Here is a 21,758-nt window from a genome sequence, read left to right on the forward strand (position 1 = left end):
TCCTCTCATCTTCCCCCCAAAATGAACATTATTGTGAAGTTAGCATTATTGTTCTAATCCATTTTCGTGTCAGCACAGGATATGTATTTATTAGAAAAGCAAGATACATTTTTGAAAACATCAGTGTTATTTTGTGACATTGAAAAGTTTAATGATGTTATACAGCATGAATCCTTTGTCACATACTCCCTAAAAAGTCAGCGTTACCATTTACAAATTTTGCGATGCCAATTCAAGTTCATTTATAAATATATGGCTATCTAATTATATCATACATAAATATTTAACTACATACATATATTGATTTTCCTGTATATCATCTCCATAGTCATCTATATTGATGACTGCATTTCCTTATTACAAACGGTGCACAGCGAACATACTTTGTGTGATCTCTTGTGCCCATATTCTAATTAGAGAAGCCAACTGAAAGCAGACTTGCTGGCTTATAAAGGATGTATGTCTTTAGTTTTACCTGATATTGACAAAATTGCCTTTCTAACTGGTACCAATTTACATCCTCACTAACAATGTACGAAAATTCCCATGTGCCCATATTCTGGCCAATCATTAATCTTATTGGACTTCTTAATTCTTCTTAATGTTCAGAGTATAAAGCAGAATTTTATGTATTTAAATTTATCTTTTTTGAACATAAATAAGCCTTCACTTCTTGTCATAAATACAGTGGTCTTCCTGCTACATGACTTATTTGTTCATACACTTTGATGATTTTTCTTTTGTATTACTTATCTCATTAATTTTTAGGAGTTTTAAAAAATATTTTAGAGGTCAATCTTTTCATAGGGAACACATAATACAAATGATTCCTGATCTGTTCTTTGCATTTTTAATTTGCTCATGTTATTTGTTGCACAGATTATTTAAATTTCAAAATATACAACTTCACCAAAACATTGTTTTGAATTTGTGTGCATATGTTGTGCTTAAAAACTGATAATCAATTTCAATGTTATAAAGCTATTTTAATGTTTCCTTTTAAGTTTGTTAAGTTTTTATTTTCTTATGTGAGTTACTAACCCATCTAAAATTAATTTTGGTATGGTGTGAGATGAGCCTCTCTTTTTGCATAAATTTCATTTTGTGCCATTCATTTCACAACACAAAGTTAATCATTGAAAAGGTAAACTTTTGTCCATTAATTGTTCTGCTTCTTTTATATAAAGAGATATTTTCTATGCAAAATACAACATTGCATTACCTGTAGCTGTGAAGTATGGCAACTCTGTATAATTCTACAACTCTATCTATCTGTCTATCTCTATACATTTGTTTGAGTATCCATTACATAGAACTGCCAAAAGGAATGAACATAAACCATGTGACATTAAAAACCAGAAAGGCATTATTTCACGCTTCAGGAGGTGTGTAGTTCTAAATGCATGTGTTGGATGGGCTATGTTATCTCTGAAGGAAAAGACATTTCTTTGCCTCTTCTCAATTTCTGGTGGCTGCTAGCACTCTTGGTATGTTTGATTAGTAGATACTTTATTCCAGTCTCTGCCTCTATCACTATTTCTTTCAATCCTCTGCCTTCACATGGTGTTCTAGCAAGGAAAGTAGCCATGAGATTTGGACTCATCCTAAGGTACTATGGTGCCATCCAAAATATTTACATCAGCTCATTATTTTCAGATAAGACTATATTCTGTGATTCTGGGTGGACATGAACCTAGCTGTACTGGGAGATATTCTTCAGCACTGTATAATTTGGGGGCAGTCTGTGTCTGCGACATTGGCCTCTTTGTTTCTTCTAAGACCTTTTGCTATTTGAGAAACCAACAGCTGAGAACATATCCTTGCCTGATTCTTTTTGCTCTGTGCCTAATTTCTGATGAATCTCCCAATTCCTCCTTCTAAAGTGTTGACTAAAGATATAGACCAGCTTTAAATGGGAATCATTTCATGTAGTCCAGCTATCACAGCCATATAATGCATCTGGCTGCACACTTCCCCAGCGACCAGATTAGTGATTATCAATTTGGGTTCATCATTTCTAATACATCAGAGTGTTAAGAGCGGTGAATCACAGTGACATTAAATTCCTACTGTTAAATAGCTACTGGCAATGAAATGGGTGTATCTAAATCTCAGGAAACCTAAGAATAGCTGTACAAAAATGCAGCCAATAACCCCAATAATTCTAACATGCCTCTTCTTTTTCTTTCAGTTAAGAAGCACTGAACCATTGTGGAGATGATTTTCAGGTGTTACCTACAAAATCAGAAGCTTTCAGTAGCAAAAAGAGTCAAAAGGAGCCACAGATCACTGTGCCTCTTCAGATGCTGTGATTGGGGCTGTGCAGAATTCCCCTTTTCTGCACATAAACTCCACTTATAATGTAGCCCTTCTCCTCCTGGAGCCTTTCAGTCATCAGAAGTCTATGACTCAGCTTTTATAGGTGTTAGAAATGGCTAGTGGAAGCATTTGAGGAGTGGCCACTATTAACATTCATTAAAACAGCAATTGTTATGGCTTGTGTATAGATGTCCCCTCAAAGCCACATGCAGCCATGCAGTCATGAGGTGGCTTGATCTAGACTCTGTGATGCTAGAACTGATTCATAGTGCAACGCTAGGCTCAACGGTGCTAGAATTAAGAGTGAGAGTGCTATCCATCCTTAGTCACCTGGATAAGATATAAGGGATTGAAAGAGCTGTAGTTATCCATTGTTGCTTTGTTACTTTCTGCCCACTATTAACTTTTTGATCTTTTGTGATGCCTGTCTGCCATACCACCCTGCCTTGGAGCCTGTGGATTATGGACTGAAACCTCTACAAACTGTGAGGTAAATAAACCTTTCCTCCTTCAACTCTGGATGTCAGATATTTTGTCTCAGCAATGAGAGAAGTAACGAAGACAGAATTTGCTACCAGGAATGGGATTGCTGCTGTGACTGTACCTGACCTTGTGGTTTAGGAGCCTTGGGAGCTTGCTTGTGGGAAGGGGAAGAGTTAGGAAAGGTCTGGAGATGCTGGTTGAAAAACTAGAGCTGGAAAGACTGAGACTGTACTTGACAGGAGATTCTGGTCAAAGCTCAGATCAGAATACTGATAGAAAATCTGCCAGTAAAATTCAGACTCAGGAAGTTTACACTGGAGAGAAAGACTACATTGGATGTTGGACTCCAGACAATGTGTTTATTGTTTGGAATGAAAGATTGTCTGCATTTTGCTCATGTCCAGAGATTTTGACTGAGACTGAGATTAAGAGTGGTGGACTAGTTAATCTGTCAGAAGAAATTTCAAGATAATCTAATATGGGTGGTGGCATGGCTACTTTTGGGGGCTTTTAGCCATTTTATGTTGAGAAGCAAGAGCAAAGAGCCCAGCAGAAAGACTGAAAATGTTTTAAGTTTACCTAGAAAAGAAGCTCCATTATATTGTGGTTTGCAAATATGACACAAGGCAGAAGTTGGTTTCTGAATAGACTAACATGAAAGAAACCAAGTATTTCAGAAGAAAACGAAAGAAAATATGGCTTGAAGACATCACAGGAACCAGCAGGTCTCCAGCTTTGCAGGCTCAGAGTTGCAAAGGTGAAAGTGACACTCAAAGTTAAGGGAAGAAAAGTTTACTTAGCTCACAGTTAGTAAAGGTTTCAATCTATAATCTTCTGGATCCAAGGCTAGGTGGTATGGCAGACAGGCATCACAGAGGAGCAAATAGTTCATGGTGGGAAGAAGGTAAAAAAGCACAAGGGACCACCACAGCTCTTTCTATCCCTTATATCTTATCCAAGCTACTTAGGGTGGGTAGCATAACATTCCACTCTTGGTCCTGTTTAAGCATAAGGCATTTAGTCCATCTCTAAAAGCCCCATATCTGACTTCATGAGGCACTGAGGGAACATCAACACACAAGCCATAACAATTGCTATTTTAATCAATGTTATTAATGGCCACTCTTCAAATGCTTTCTTTCACAGTTACTACCACCTTCCTTTGAGGAGAAAGCTCCAGAGCACCACATTACAGAATGTTGGCAACCTGGGGAAGTTGTTCCCTGTGTTTTGGTTCATAGGTGGTCATCCCCTACAGGCAAGAAAGAAGAAAGCCTGGCTACTGCTCCAGCTGGTACCAGACCTCAGCATCATTCACATGGTAATGCTTTTAAGTGCATGTAGAATTCAAGAGTTGTGGGATCAGGATAGCTTCCGCTCAGATTTCAGAAAAAGGCCTGGGAATCCAGGCAGTTTGTCCTTGAGAGGGCAGTGTGTGAAGCTGTGAGTATGAAGCCAAAGGCTCAGTGGAGACCATAGAAATTTGGAGAGGACAGAAACGTGAATCATCTGAGAAAAACTGCAAAGAGGGAGCAGAAGTAGCTCAGGACAGAAGCCATGAGAGGTACAACTACTGGTAGTGCTGTAGGGGTATAGCCATCCAAGCCCACTGGAGTTCATGACTTACAACACATTGCTAAGAATGCTGGAAATCAAACTGTGAGATTTAATGTTTGCCCTGCTGGGTTTTGTCTCTTTGTTCCCATTTCTTGTTTTCTGCCATTTGTAACTTTTGGAGTGTAAATGACTATCTTGTGCCATTGAACGTTGAAAGTGTCTTTCTTTTCATCTGTACAGTGACTTGTAGCTAAGAGTTTGCCTTAAATCTCAGAGGAGATTTTGGATTTGGACTTTTTAGCAATGCTAAAGCTGTTAGGACTTTGGCAACTCTTAGAGATGGTCTAAATACCTTATGCATAACCAGGACCAAGGGTGGAATGTTATGCTACCCACTCTAAGTAACCTGGATAAGATATAAGGTTTAGAAAGAGCTATGGTGGTTCCTTGTGCTTTGTTACCTTCTTCCCACCATGAACTATTTGCTCCTCTGTGATGCCTGTCTGCCATACCACACTGCCTTGGGACCAAAAGATTATGGATTGAAACCTCTACTAACTATGAGCTAAGTAAACTTTCTTCTTTTAACTTTGAGCATCAAATATTTTGTTTCAGCAATGAGAAAAGTAACTAAAATGGTAATTAATAATCACAAATGCAGTACTACAAATGTCATTACATAATGAAGAAGTATTTTAAATATGTAAGGTTTTAAAATTCATTATCTCCCTCTAATTTCTATGTATTACATAAGAAGAGTAGCAACCCTTATGAAAATCAGTTTAGTGTCTCACTTCTTTTCATTGTATACTTCTTGATTATATAAAATGCTTCCTGATGTTTTTGTAGTTTCAAAACAGTTCTAACAAATATCGTTATTAAAATTTAGATGTAATATTTTGATAGGTATGGGGAAAGTGTTTAATTTACTCAAATCAAAATAAAATTATTCCACTGTTTAGCATATTCATTATTTAAAGAATTTTTCTTTTTTTTAAATGAAAAAATTTTTTTTCCTTATTCACCAGCTTTTACAACCTGAGAGTAATATTTATTGTTTGGTAGCTTTAAATTTTGTACTAAGATAAATTTCATTGAAATGCTAGCTAGAGAAACAAAAAAGTTAAAAAAAACACTGAAAGAAGGGACAAATAAGACATTTTTAGATTGATTTTCAGGTGCATTTACCCTGACTTATCTACAAAGGAAACTATTACAGTGATAACTACAGAGACAAAATCCTTTTCTACCTGAGAATACTCCTGATTTTAAGACTCTTCCAGGCCTGGATTTGAGAATTTGTTCTCCAGCTTATCTGCAAAATAACACAGAGAAGTTTTAAACTCTCACAGTGTCTCTTTCCTTGTAGACACATTAGGAGCTACAAAAATTTTATTTTAGTAGCCTGTCATGATTACAGATAATCTCTGATGAGAGCCAATACACAAGAGATCTTCAATCAATGGTAAATATTGTCTTCCAGCACTTTTTGGAATATAACCCAGTTGCCATTTCATTTAAAGACTTTAATCTGGATAAAATTTATCATTTGTTTATTGAATGCCTGCTATGTCTAAGAAATTTAATGGTAAGCAAGGTAGCAAACACTTGTAAAATGCTGTCCCTCTCCTGGTAGTTTTTAGTCTATTTGTAGGGAAGAAAATCAATTATGAGTTAACTGACAACCCAAAAACATGAGTACCTAATGGATTACTGATACACTGGCTTCTTAATAAATAAATGTTGTATAAATAAATCAGTGAGTTAAGAGGAAAGAGAAAGATTTTATCTTTTCTGGTTGTTGGGAGGGCTTTTAATTTGTTGTTTGCTTTCAGAAGAAGTAGAATTTTAAAGTCTTAAATAAAACTTAGCTTGGATAGACAGATGAGAAGAAGAGCAGTCTTTGTAGCAAGAGTGAAAAAACAAGCTCATTTCAAGGAGCTGCCAGCACATAACATTGGTTCAATACAAAATTACTGTTTTCATGGCCTATCAGAAGAGTGAAATACCTTTAAAGAAATGCAAGGTATATCCTCTGAAAAGCACTTGAAATGCACCTCGAAAATTACACCTTGGGGAAAAAAGTAAACAATATTTTGACCTAATAGATTGGCTTCCTTTTAGTAGTATTTACTCAAGTAAAGCACACAAAAGAATGGCTAGAAAACTTGGTTTGGAGTGATGAATTAAACCCATTTATGATTGAACGTTAAGGTCACAATTAATTTTAGGAACCGTTTAAAGTGTTTTAAGACTGAAGTAGATATATTACTTGATTTCAGTTTCTCCTGTCAGCAACACGTCCCTTAATTATTTCATGAAACTCCCCTGTGTGTCTTCATGGTTGCCCACAACGATATGCCTATGACTGTCACACAGAGGAACATTCACACTCTTTCCCTCTTACTAAATCTGCTTATGGCCAACGTCATCTTCTCTCAAAGCACAAGTTGTCTTATTTTTGTCATTGCTGATGCTTCTTCTATGAGATCATCCATGTCCATGCATAAGATGTTTTATTCCCTTTTTCCCAAGCTCCCACCCTTAAATCTACTGAAAACAGCTGTTTTCTGCATGTAGGTGGGAGAAGAGGTCTCTATGTGGATCTGAGGCAATTTGTTTCTTGGAACCAAAACAATACTGCTTGTGCTTCACATCTAGAAAGTTTCCCACCAGACACCCATTTTGGTATTTTCTTCTCTTGTTAGCTCTTGCAAGTAACTCTCAAGTGCCCAGCTCAAACAGAAATGAATATTTTCAATACACAGATGGATACGTACAAACAACCAGAAAAAGATCATATTTGTTTAGTAGAATCAAACGGTTCAGTCACAGTACTTTATCCACATACAAACTACTCTCCCCACCAATAACTGTGAACATCGTCTTGCCATTCACCCCTGAAAGAGACATAATATTGTGGGTTTGGCTGTGACCTGGCTGTATGAGTCCATCCATATTAATTTTACAATTAGAGAAGCGTTGAGTACTTTCTAACTCACAGGCTCGGCCAAAGGAATTAAATAAAATAGGCTTTCCAAGTATAAAGTGTGTAGCTCTAAGTCAAAAGATGCACATTAGTAAAGGTTTGTGGGTTTTTTCTGACTTCTACCTTCAAAATTACCTCCAAAGTTAGAACTGAAGTTTCTATCAGTGTACATCAGTATGTTTGATTGAATTAGAATTTTCCCCTATCTATATTTGGGTTACGTATTTGACTCTTAAATGTTATTATTCAATAAGAGTCCAAGAATTAAATGCAGAGGTGATTTTAAGTCAAGGGGCTAAGGACTTGGAGCGGTTAATATGATTTCTAGTACTACTAGAATTATGGCTTTGTTGTGGTAGGTTTTGTTTTTTCAGATTCCATTAGTTCAAAAAAAAAAAAAAAAAGGAAATGCTTCTCAAATGTATTTGTAGCAATTTAAATAGAGAAAATGAAACAAAAAGAAAAGATAAAATTCACTACTCTGTCTCCCACAGGATCTACATTAAGAAAAATGCCTGTATTGAAATATCCTTTGCTGTACCGAATGGGCGACATGTATTATTTGGATAAATTGCATATATCAAGAAGAAAAATCGCTAATAAGGAAGATACTTACTGTTCATTCTTTCTGTAACAATAGACTCAAATGAATAATTGCACAATAGCAGGAGATAGGGCTTTTGTTTATCATAGAGATGCTCTCAATTAGACTTACTACACCAGTGTATGTCTTATCTGAATTGCCCATGTATTATTGATAAACTTTATTGGATTATTTTACATATCATGCATTTATCTTGGTCTGAGCAAAGTCTAGTTTTGTCTTGCAATTTACCAAACTGTGGTTGGTTGGTTGGTTCAGTGGAGTTCATCAGTGCCCACTTCTAATTCAGAATGTCATTGAGGTATGAATATATTAGGTTTTTCTGCAGCCCAGAGGTTGATCCTTTATTAGCTCTTTGGTATTTGATAATTATAATGAAGATCACAAAACTGCAAGATCTAATTAAGTTTGGAACATTCCAAAATTGACTTTCTGTAGAAAATTTCATGCTGAATGAATGTGACAATCCAGAAAATTAAAGAAATAGCCTCTTGCATGACTATATTTCATTTTTCTCTTTGTACACAGAAGCAGAGAATCCTGGGGCAAAAAAATAGGTTGAACAACTTCTCAAATTAAGAACAATTTTGCACATGACCAAGATTTTAATGTCTCTCTCATCCAAGAAAAATTTGTACATAATAATGTTTCTCATAGGTATAAAGTTTAATTTCCCAATTGTGGCCTTTGTCTGTGTTACCTTGCTTTATCTTTGAATCCTCTGAACTACGTAGGTGGGATATGTGAAGCTGTTTCACACAGTTGTGTGATTCCGCAAAGTAAACTAACAAGTTGTGTGTTTAATCAGTAGTAAGTTAAGTTTCTGAGCCACTGTTTCTTCGTCTGAAAAGTCGAGGTGATGATACTTCACAGGATTCTTGTGTGGATTAGAAATGATCTATTTAGTTTGACTTTCCTATTATGTGTTTAAAGTAGCTCTTCATCTACAGAGCTTGGTTACCTTTGTGCTAGTTCCTGTTTCCAGGCAGATGGGCTGAATCTGTTTGGATTGTAAGAAGGAGAGTGTGAACAGCTCTACAATGGCATCAGTATTTGCTCTTAGAGTTACAGTTTGCAGCAACCAATTTTGCTGCATTTTCTTTCATGAATACAAATACAACTGAGAGAGCTAACTCAATATAGGCATAGACATTTGTCCAGAAAATTTACTCATTTAATTTGCCTCTTTTTTTTTTTTTAACAGGAGGATAAACTATCTCAGATAGTATGCATTTCTGATAGGTTCACTTTAAACATGTATTTTGCTCTCTGTTCTTTAGCAGACGCTATCTGAATTGTTTTCTAGGTTGTATTATGAGTATTCAGTCTCATCTTCCTCTTTTTCTACTGATCATTTCCCACATTGTTGAATCTTTGCCATTATGGTGTGCTTTGAGAGCCTAGGAAGAACTCTTTAGCAAAGAGGCTTCCATGATCAACCTCCATCCTCAGCTTATCAGCTTATCACAGACATAAGCCAACTAAGCGGAGGTTGATTCCTTGGAGATGTCTCCACATTGTTAGCTTTTCGTTGTGTTATGAAATATTAACAATTAGAATTTAGAAGAGCAAAAGTTTATTTTGGTTCATGGTTTCAGAGGCTTCAGTTCATGGTAGGCTGGTTCTGTTGTTTTAGGCCTGAGGCAAGTAGAATATCATAATAAAGGGAGCATGTGGCAGAAGAGAGAGAAGGACAATGGGGAAAAGACTGGGGAAAAAGATACATCCTTGAAAGTTATGCCTCCTAGGAACCATTCTCTTCAACTAGGTCCCAGATCCTACATTTCCATCACCTCTCAATAGTCCATCAAATTATGAGCAAATCACTGATGAGGTGAAAATAGTCATGACCCAATCACTTCACCAAAGCTTCACCTCTGAATTTTTCTGTATTGGGAGACCAAGACTTCAACATGTGAAACTTTAGGGGAACACTTCAGATCCAAACTGTACTAGTCCCTTATGAAAATGTCCCTGAACAGGATAACTTGTCATGCTTATTTATTTTATCTTGAGTAGTTTATCATAATATCTGAGTGGGTAAGAAAGGTGAGGAAATCCCAGAGTAAGATGCTGAGCTGGTGAATTTTCTTTGTGTGGATGTTAGAGTACAAGAAATTCTGGAGTTGCCAAAGAAAAGATCTGCAGTTAGGTGCTGGGAAATTCAGGTTCTGGTGGTGGTGGTGTGAGGGGGTGGGCAGCACTAAATTGCTGGTGTCATTCACTAGGATTTTCTCAGGCCGCTCCTGCTATGGAGCCTTTTCTTGACACACTGCCTCACTTCAGGAATCTGGATTGCTTTCCACTCATTCCATGTGGGGACTCTGCTCTTGTCTATATCACTGCCGACACTGATTTTGGAATCTTGGCAAGGACAGATGTCAATTCACCAGGCAGGGAGTTATATTCAGTTCTATTCTGTTCTCCTGGGTCTCCTACTTTCTGTGTCCCAAGAGACATTTAGACATTCATTTATTTAGTCATTATTCTGAAAGAATTACAAGAGGGGTTTAATAGCTCACCTGTCCTGCACACTCCACTCTAAGCACTGTTTTCCTCTCTGTCTTGGGAGCCCTCAGCTATTACATTGAAATCGGCAGCACCAGAGCCCTCATTCTGACCTGGGATGCAGACTGACTATTTTATACCTCCATACATTAGGCAAATATGTGCAAATGTCTTATTGTAATATGCTTAATCATTTACTCAACATGTATTTCTAAACTCCCGCCCTCTGTCAGGCACTGTTGTAGGTGTTGTGGACATCTCAGCAAAAAAGTACAATTAGAAGTCCTTGTCTGGAGCGAGGGATTTAGCTCAGTAGCACAGCGTCTGCCTGGCAAGTGCGAGGTTGTGAGCTCGATTCCCGGTTCCGGGAAAAAAAAAAAAAAAAAAAAGGTTCAGAAGTCCTTGTCCTTGTGACTCATCCAGTTTAGTCAAGCAAAGTCAAGGTTACTTTGTATATCCTTTCTTACATAACAGGCACTGTTCATAGTCTTTTCATCGGCTCATCCAATACCTACAGATGAATAGTCTCATTTTCCTCACATTGCAAATGAGAAAGTTGAGGAAAGCAACTTATCCAAGGACGTACTGCTAGAAAATAAGCTCAAACAATGCCAAAGGAGTGTCTGATATTTTTCCATACTTTGGTTGTATTGACTCTAATAGGTTCTTTAACTGTATAAAAGTATTCCAAACAGATGTGGAAGCTTTCCTTTCTTTTTCCTTTTTCTTGTATGTTATAGATATTTTAATAGGTATTTTGAAATATTAGGCCTCATATAAACCCTAAAAACATGAAGTGAAAGAGAAATCGTTACAAGTACATGGTTTTTTTTAAAAAATGGATTAGAGCACAGAATGTCTAATACGTTTTTTCCTTATATAATTGGTTAAAATAAAAAATGAGAAACAAGAATATGTAGTGTTTGTGCTTTAAAGACTCCTTCACAATCTGCCAAAATCAGCTGCTTTTGACCAACAAACAGAAACTCTGTGATGTAGTAGATTATTCTGAGAATAGGCAGCCGGCCTGCTACCAACATTTTCCAAATTTCAGTGCTCTGGGGAAGGAACTTTGACAAAATCCAAATTGTTAAAGTATCTGTAAAACCAGAGATTAATACATGTGTCTCTTCTAATTTTTGTCATTTTGATTACTTGAGAGACTTTACTAAAAATCAAATATGTATTTGGAATTATGAGAGCTATTTTCAACTAAACTTAGAAAATTGAATAGAAAATTGGCAAGATATTTTATGAAAAACAATGAAACAGAATGTGGTTAGAAATAAATCAGTTTTTTAGAAAGGAGAAAGTAAACTTAAAAGAAAGTCACTGCTCACTGCCAAGAGATCTTGTCTCCCTGACAAACCCCGTTCATCCTCTCCTCTAGAGCATATGGTCACAGAGAGGGTTGCCTTTTTCTGTTCATTGCTGAACATCCAGCACTTAAGCAGTCTGGGTACATCAGTACTCAATTAAGGGGCACTGAATGAATGTCTGTGTAAACATCAGATTAAAGCTAGTGTATGATTACAATGTGTTTACACTGACATGGTTTTGGACACTCAAGTATGATCACTTTTGTTATCAAGAGAGTTATAACACTGTGTTTTAATTTTACTATATTTCATGACCTACACCTAAACCACAGGATTTTAAATTTAGTGAAAGTAGGGAAATTATTTCCTTTTTTCTTAAATTGCTACTTAATCATACATGGATTTGCAGGCAAAAGAAAAGAAGAAGCAACAGTGAACTTGGTGATAAAGTACCACATTATTGTTAGAAGAATCAGGCCAGTTATTTCATTTAGAGAATAGGAACGAAAGAATCAAGAATGATAGAAAGAAAAATACATTTATTTCAACCTATATTTAGAAGATTTAACGTTCACTTTTGAGCAGCAGGCTCCCAATAAATACTGACTCCTTTATTGATTTGCACTGTTACCCCAAATCAGCAATTTTAACTTGGATAAAGCATTAATTAAAATAGATTATGAGTAGTTAGCAGCTGTATAATAGGCCTCTAAGACTCATACTTCCTGCCTAGCTGAATCTTTTTGACCTTTCTATCACCATCTCTGGGTTCATTGCTTCCTCCCCACATTGGCACGAGGGAACCAACTTCTACTCTGCGTCTATGAGATCAGCAGCTTGAGAGCTTACCTACAGGTGAGATCATGCTGTATTTGTGCTTCTGTGCCTGACTTATTTCCTCTAGGATAAAATCTTTCAGGCTCATCCATATTTTTCAAATGACAGAATTTTCTTCTTTAATATTTCATGGTTTATAGATACTGCATGTTTTTATCAATTCATGGACATTTACATAGTGTCCACACAGTGACTATCATGATTCTAGTTAGTGATTATGTATTATATATTTAGAAATTGGTGCAACAGTAGATTTTAAATGTTCTTGCCACAAAAAGGTAAGCATGGGAGGTAATATATGAGCTGTTATATTCATTCACAGTACGTACATATTCAAGATATTACATTGTAACCCATAAATACATACAATTATTATTTGCCAGTTGCCAACAAAAGAAAAATGGGTTTAAATGCACATTAAGTTTTCACTACACCCATATCTGCTTACTGTGGGAATTGATATTAAGTTACCAGGTGTCCAGAATTCTTACATCTTTACTTCTCTTGCTCCTTTCCTGAGTCATGCACTCTCTCCACCCATAAATTTAAAGCAATAACAGTTACAGAGTACCCTTCATGTACTGACAAGGTATACGTCAAGGTATATGTCAAGCACTTGTGATGCAGATAAGAATGACTTCAGGACATAATATATAAGAACATAGAAAATTATGACAGGAATGATGTTACTAAGAAACACGAGAATGCACGGGCTTCAGGGGTCATAAAAATCACAGTTTGAATATTTTCTCTATAATGTATTAGCTAGCTAACCTTGAGCTTGGGGTTAAGTTTTTGAGTTGGTTTTGATGAGAGAACAGATTTATGCATCTGTCACAGTGCTTGCTTGCCCTTAGAAGGGGCCCCATCTATCATGGGTGTTGGTCATGAGTATTGTAATGGTGCTTCTGTAGAGCTACACAAGTACAAGGGAAGCATATGTAGAAAGGGCCTTTTTGGCTTGGAGATGCTTTGCTAAGATTATGTTTGAACTGGAGTCTCAGAAGATGTGTCCTTGGATAATTATAAAATGAGAATACTTATGTCCAAGGCGTAACAAGTATGAGGGGGTTTGGAGTGATTTATAGGAGGCTAGGTAAAGACAGTCTGAGAAAACTTGTGAGTAGCAAAGAGAATAAAGCAGCAGACATGACAGTGGCCAGATTATGAAGGTCCCATTGGTCCCAAGATATGTGTGTTGCCTGGAAGGTGGCTGAATGGGACTAAAACATTTTAAAGCAAGTTAGCATGATTAACATCTAATTCAATGAAGTACCCTCTTTGCAGTGTGGAAAGTGAGTTGTAACAATGTTAAGCAGGAGAAGCAGTGAGGTGTACTAATTGTCTTGACTCCAAACATCTCAAAACAGTTTTGTTTCCTTGTGATTTATGAACATTTGAAAGTATATAAATGTATTATATATCATGATATATATTCAAAGATAGACAAAAAGATATCCTAATGTTGAAAAGAAATATTTTTTCTGTTATAATTAACTAGGATCTCAAACATAATACATATTTTGGGAAGTTGTAAGTATCAGTTGATATTCACTTGCTCAATATTGTGGTGCTTAGAATAAAATAAAATTAAATAAAGATATGGTATGTCAACAATTCTACAGTGTAGAACTCTCTCACATTTTGTGACTCTTTTTTTAAAAAAAAGAATTAAAAACACCATATCAAGGTGATATATGTGCAACCATGTTTATAGCAGCACAATTTGTCATAGCTAAATCTTGGAAACAACCCAGATGATTATCAACCAAGGAATGGGTAGAAAAAGAAGTGATATTTTTATAAAATGAAGTATTACTCAGATATAAACAAAGATAAACTAGAGGCTTTTATAGGTAAATGGATGCAACTAGAGACTATACTCATAAGTGAAATACTACTATTCTACTACCACAATTATTATTTTGTTTCATAACCTGTTTATAAAGTGCTGCAGGAATAGTTGAAATTTTGGGTTGTTTTAATTTTCTCATTTTTCCTCATTTTTATTGCCAGAATGTTATTACGATATACGTATTATGAGGTTTAAAAAATGAAGATCATACGTATGACCAAATTTTAAAAATATAGCCTTTGAGTACTATATTGAGTAAAAACTATAAAGACACTGATTTAACATATTTTAAAGGTGCTTTGTGTTCCTTTCTGAAAATTTGTAAGATTGCAAATTATATTTGAAAATACTTGGCAAATTGTGCAGGATAGTATGACAGAATCTAAACCTAGTCTAAAATTTTAAAAATACAATGAGCTGATAATTTTTATTTTATACTTACACATACTATATTGCATGTACTATATTTTATATTATACACATCTATAATATATAATAATTTTATGTTTGATAGTGTTTGAACTATAACCTTTTTACTTTTCTTTTTCTCTTCAGTCATAAATATCTGTGAGAATCTTTGTAGAAGAAATAAAAAGTTATAACTCAACAAAATAACTGTACCTTTCTCAGCAACTACAATAGTAATGTTTGTGTTTGACGTTTAGTTCATCAAATATTTTCACATATATATTTTCATTTGCATTCTCAACATTTCTGAAGTGAACACTGATATGATCATCAGTGGCATTGTATCCCCAGCTTCTAGAAGAAGACGTGAATTCCTGTCCAAATGAAGTGACCTCTTATTCAACACAAGAAAGTACTTCGTGTCCAGGGTGAAGACAGCTACCACTTGAAATCTTATGAATGATTTTTTCCAAATAACATTCTGTGCTCCCTTTTGTGTTAAATTGTGTAACAAGCTTTCCCCATAATTAGCAGTTCTTAGAGGAAATTTGAAGAAATAAGAGATTGAAACTTTCAAAGCTCTTTTGGTGTTTAACTATGGTATTCAGCAAACTAACAAAAAATACAGAAAACAATATGACAGGCAGCTATAAACTTGAACTGTTCATCCATTAATTTAAGTTTATGACTATTTTGAAAAATTCATTTCATGTCTCTACATAAATTACTATGGTGTAACATATACGTCTAAGGCTCTGTTATTGTTGATACATAGTGTCAACTTGGGGAGTCTAGAGGTTTGGCTAAGTGACTCAGCAGTTCTGCATCTTGGGGTAAAAAAGGACACACCCTTACCCTTCTGGGATGCTGTTTATTGTGTCAATTTGAGAAGTTTAGAAGTTTAACTGTGTGACTCAGCAGGGAGCCAGGGTGCTTACTTTGTATTCATCCTGAGCCCTTGCAAGAGGCAGGCATGCAGAGGGTGTGGGTGTAGAGGACCACCCCCACCTCCTCAGAGCGGGTAGACTGCATAAAAAAAGGAATTGAAGAAGGACTGGCTGCTGGTTCTTCGGAGAAGCTCCAGTCTTTGCCTTCAGCTTGGTCATCTCCTGGCTTCTGGTGCAGAATGGGACTCTTCAGCCTTCTGGTGTAGGCTCTCTGGCCTTCATCCTAGGTTCTTAAGCATTCCCTTGCAGACCCATCAACCTTCTAATAAGGACTTGCCAGGACACTGCAGTGAGCTCCATGTCTGAGGCTGGGCTCTTCAATCTCCAGCCTGCAGACACCCTCTGCATGCTTCCTTGTACAACTCTGTGGCTCACCATTGTATGCCAAACTTATAATTGCTTGTACATGTGTACATCTTGTGTTATATCTGTTTCTCTAGTAAACCCTGACTGACACAGGCTCTTAATCTCATTCTGTAACCCTCTTGCCTTCCCCACATTATCCTGAAATTTTAATATATTATTCTCACATATTTTTATGCTGGAATCATTAGCCTTTATAATAAATACTATTGTATAGGTATTTAGAAATTGTGTGTGTGTGTGGTATTATGTCGTGTATCTTAATTGGTAATTTGATTTTTACAATTTAATATCATGAAATGAGGGTTTCATTCATTTGTTCACAGTCCTGTTTAGAATTCTATTCTCTAAAAACGCTATGGTGCATTTGCCTAACCGAGGACAGCTTGAGTGATTCCTCTTTTTATTACAAATATCGCTCTGGAGGGTGTGTCCTGCATGTCCACCCCTGCATACCTTTAAGAGGTTTTAAAAGTAATTATCCAGGAAATATAATTGCTGCTTCTCTGAGTGTGCATATTATCAGCAGTTTAAAGAAATTCCCAATGGCTCATCAAAATGGTGGTACAGATTTACACTATCATCAGAGTTGCAGTATTCCATGCGTATTTTGTGGTATTATCAAGTTATTCTTTTTATTGTCATGCTGAGCATGGAATCCAAGGACTCATGCATGTTTATTTTTGTTAACTTAATGCCTGTGGTGTGCAGTTTCACTGATTAACTTTCATTTCTTGATTAGTGAGGTTGAGAATTTTTTTTTCATGCAGGATTTCAAAACAAAATGATAGGAATTAACAGGTCATTATATTACATATTGTTATCTTCAACAAAGTTGCTCAGATTACCAGATGTAGAATGCAAGATTGATCAAATCATTAAAGAAATAAGAAAATAATAATTTAAAAGAATATTAGAGACGATACATAGCTTCACTAGACAGGATTGTAGGAATTCACCAGTGACTGTTGTACTGCAAACTGTTATCTTCAAATTAGTTGTTCAGATGATGAGATATAAGCAGGCAAAATTGGTCAAAAAGAAAAAAGATAGGCATTAACTGTTCCTTTCAATAAACCATTAGACATTATACCTAATTGACACATTATATTTCCTTCTGTGTTTTCTTATACGTTAGCCCATGTTTTCTATGGGTTCTTATCTTTTTAAATTGATCCATAGAAGCATTTATACGTTGTGGGTTGCATTTCTTTTATACATACAAAGGTTACAAATATTTTCTAATGTGTAGCCAGTCTTTTTACTTCACTTATGTTTTACAAGCTTTTTAATTTAAAAGTAACATTTATAAATATTTCCCTCTATGAAACTTGCTTTTGATGCTTTGTTTTAAAAATACTCACTTCCTAAATATTTGCACAGAAATCTTCAAATCCTATTTTTTCCTTTAAAATAACCTCTTATTTCTTCATCTTGATGCCATCCCACTTAACACCATGGATTTAAAATTTTCAAAACAAGCCATTGGAAAGGAGCCAATTTGAGAAGGCTACATACTGCATGAATCCAACCATATGAAATTCTGGAAAAGGCAAAATTGTAGAGAAAGTAAAAGCATAAGTGGTTTCCAGGGGCTTGGGGGAAGGGAAGGGATAAATAGGCAGAGGGCAGGGGACTTTTAGAGCGGTGAAACTACATATACTGAGGGTTCTGTAATTGTATGTACCTGTCACTATGCATTTGCGATAACCTATAGACTTACATTACAAAGAATGAATACTAATGTTGTTTGAATTTTAGTTAAGAATAATGTATAAATACTGCCCTATCAATAATAACAAATGCTACACTAGCTCAAGATGTTAAAAAGGTAAAATGGAAGGAAGAATTGGAGAGCATGTGGGAATCTTACTTTCTGCTCATTTATTTTGTAAACCTTAAATTTCCCTAAAAGATAAAGTGTGTTAATTCTAAAACATGAATTCTTTATCAAGGGATATTTCTTTTCACATGTGGAAGTGATTAGATTCCTTAAAGAAGTCTTCAAAGTATTAGAAGACTGTTTGTACAATTCATAAACAATTTATCTAGCAACCGGGGAGCCTGGGCCAGTATTAGTTTATGCCTGTTGTCTGCAGTAATTACTAACAGCATCCTCTATTGCTTGCAGAAACTGTCCTGTTTAGGCAATAAATTCAGCTGGTAACCCTACAGTGTTGACTTTCCAGTATGAGACAAACAGGTTTCTTCTTGAGGAAAACACGGCAGAGGATGATTAATAGATCTTTTTTCAGGTTTCTTCATGTGGGGTTTAGGAAGAGTTTTGGTTTTCGGCATACTCATTACTTTCAGCTCAGGGCTCAGAAATGACAGCTATAATTAATAACTTGGAAGAAATCATAGTTTATGCCAGGAGACAATTGTGGTATCAACAGAGATGTGTGTTAGAAAGCAATAGGTCTTAGTCACCGGGAGAAGGAATCAAAATGTTTCTTTCTGATGCAAAGCATGAATTTAAACTTGCCACTCTTGGTTCTGCTCTGTTCTTCGCCTTACTCTAAGAGCTCATATAAAGGAGTAAATGCCCTTGGGTTCTAGAACCAACTCTGGGATGTGGGCTGACACAAGCCTCTTACTCTTTAGGGCCTCAGTTTCCTCATCTGAAAAATCAGACAGAAGAGTTAGGTGTCTTCTGTTTCTAAAACTGCATGATGATAAGCCCTGTGGTTTTTTTTTTTTTTTTTTTTTGGTTTTTCTCTGGTACCGGGAACCGAACTCACGACCTTGCACAGGCCAGGCAGGCGCTTTTGCCGCTGAGCTAAATTCCCAGCCCATAAGCCCTGTGGTTTTATGCACACCGTCAGAAGCAGGAGCAGTAAGTGATACCTCTGGCATAACAGATGATGTAAGAGGATGGAGGATTCTGAGACTTTCAGACTTAGGATTCATGCTTCTAACTTTTTCAATTTGGCTAACATCAAGCAAAAACTCTTGCTGAGAACAGCAAGAAAATCAGACAAAATACAGTACAAACCTGTTTTTAGGCAAGCAACTCTTAAGAGTCCATGATGACACAGACAGTGGAACCAACGTCTAGTGCTTGCTTATCCCTTCCAGAAGGTCGCTGATTCTTAGTGCAACGTTTGAAAGAGAGAATCTGGAGAGGGATCTTGCTCCAAGACAAAGGAGGCAGCAGAGCTCTGCCAGGCATCTGCAGTTGGAGAGACAAAGGTTAGATTTCAGATATATGAAGTATCTAAGACTTGAGAGTTTAGTTCTCTCAGTGAAAAAAAAAAAAAAAAAAAAAAACACAGAGAAGTAAGCCTGTTCTTCACGTTTCTCCCTAGCAAGCACAAGTTGAATTCTCAAGCTGCTCAAAGTTAGAATTTAGGAAGTCAAGCAAACGCGTGCAGCAAAGTGAGGTTGGGTTGTTCTCAAGGGGGCAGTGCTGGCTGCCAAGCATGATGGTGCGTGTCTGTAACTCCAGCACTTTGGAGGCTGAAGTAGAGGTTCAAGGCCAGGCTGGATTACAGAGTGAGACCCTGTCTCAACAAACAAATAAACAAACGTAGGTTTTGGATATGTAATAGTGAGATGGACAAGGAACAGCCTAATTCTTCCCTTTTGCTGTGACAAGCGAAGGGAGTGTGATCCAACTGACAGCTGTCATATCCCATCCTCTTGCTTCCTTTCATGCCTCCTCAGTCCCCTGAAGAAGGACAGCGGCAACTTGCCTCAATATTTTCTTCCCATCCCTGAGGAGACTATGACTGGTCTTATAGAAACTCCTGCTGGCCTGACTCCTGCAGTGCTCTTAAATCACTCATGCCCCATAGGAAGCTCTGCTGCTGCCCCTCTGAAGAGGTGACCAGGAAACCATCCCCAGCAGGGCAGAAATCAGGGAGTGATCGGGGTTCACTGTTAAGATCTCTGAGATCCTTAATCCCCAAAAAACTGTGATTGGCATGCTTAGCTCTCCTAGAGATTCCACAAAGGCAGCAGGAATCCCCATTTTAGCATCACCATTTTTGTGGTAACGTGGAAGCCACTTCTGTCAAAGTGTCATGTTCTTCTCAGACAGTTGCCATGACAGCTCTGGCTACCGTGGAAGTCCCATACCTGCTCTGGAAGATGTGTGCCCCATCCTTAGTAGACTTCAATCTGAACCAAGCAGGAGAATTGAATTTGGACCACTCCATATGATTGAATCTTAAGGCTTAAATTAGACCCTTTTGGAGCAATTAATAGGCTCAAATTTAGACACTCATAGGCCCGCTGTTGGTATATGAGCAGACTTCTCTCATACTTCTCAGGTAGGTCTAGTTGGATTCTCTTTCTTGTGTTTGTCATCCTGTGCTACAGCACACACCCTGCGCAAATAAAGACCTCTCCAAAGGTCCTGTAAATCTCCCTGTAATTTATTTCTCAAATAGTATGAGCTTGGGAGGTCATGCAAACCTATTTGGGATTCTCATCCAGAGTAGGCATCAACAGCCGTAAATAGTTCCAGTGACTGGCAGCAGAGATGGTCAGAATGCTTCTGGCAGTGTCAGTAACTGGTAGAGCTGACTGATGGTGAATACTGGCAAACTCTGGTAATGGGGTAACGGTCAAGCAGGAATAATAACTAGTGGTGGCCACTGGTGCTTACTGCAGCATCAATGGGAAGTAACTGAGAACAGTGGCAACAAGCTATGGCCCAGTCCTGTAATAGTTATAGGCGCTTGAAGCCCTGGAGGGCTGGGGGTCATGGGCACTCAAAGTACATGGCCACTAGCAGAGCTAAGTTTTGGTGATTTGTGATTTCTCTATAGATAGAGCAAACAAACAAAACCAAACCAAACCTCTTGATTGGTGGTGAAAGAAAAAGGACACTGTAAATCCACCAGGCTTTTAGCCAGGCTCTCTAGAGGGATATTTTAAAGGTTACTGAAAGCCAACCTCAACCTTCTTGGTACTGGACTTCACTAAGGTGTTCTGTTACCTAGCTGTGTGGGCAAGATGACGGTGACCATTAATTGTGATATGTCACTTTGTCATAAGTAAGAACCACCTAGCAGATGAGTACAGCACAGTTCTAGGTGTGTTTGTGGATGTCTGACAGGTAGTCCACCCTGGATATGAATAGAACCATCAACAGGCTTATAGTCTGGACAGAATAAAAAGGGAAAGGGAAAGGAAGTGTCCTCGTTTTAGAAGTGCTTGTGTCTTCTCCCGTAAGTCGTTGGTCTCTACTTTCTTCAGCTGTCCAATGCAGACTTGCATCAGTGACTCTACAGTGAGCTTCCAGGCCTTTGACCTTCAATTGATGTTGCACTCCTGACCCTTTTTGTTTTGTGGCTTCCAACTTTTGGGGCTGGGCACCTAGTGGGTCATTCAGCTCTCACACACAGCCAGTCATTGTGGACTCTTTTGTCTATAATGCTGTAAGCTTGCCTAATAAATCCTCTCTCTCTCTCTCTCTCTCTCTCTCTCTCTCTCTCTCTGTGTGTGTGTGTGTGTGTATGTATATTTTTTAATTGATTTTTTTTTCTAGAAAACCCTAACTCATACCATGACAATCTTATCTGGAGACTAAATTTCCATACACAATTTGCAATGTCTAATT

The sequence above is a fragment of the Chinchilla lanigera genome, unplaced genomic scaffold, assembly GCF_000276665.1.
Source record: "Chinchilla lanigera isolate Chin_1 unplaced genomic scaffold, ChiLan1.0 scaffold00008, whole genome shotgun sequence".
Classification (NCBI taxonomy): Eukaryota; Metazoa; Chordata; class Mammalia; order Rodentia; family Chinchillidae; genus Chinchilla; species Chinchilla lanigera.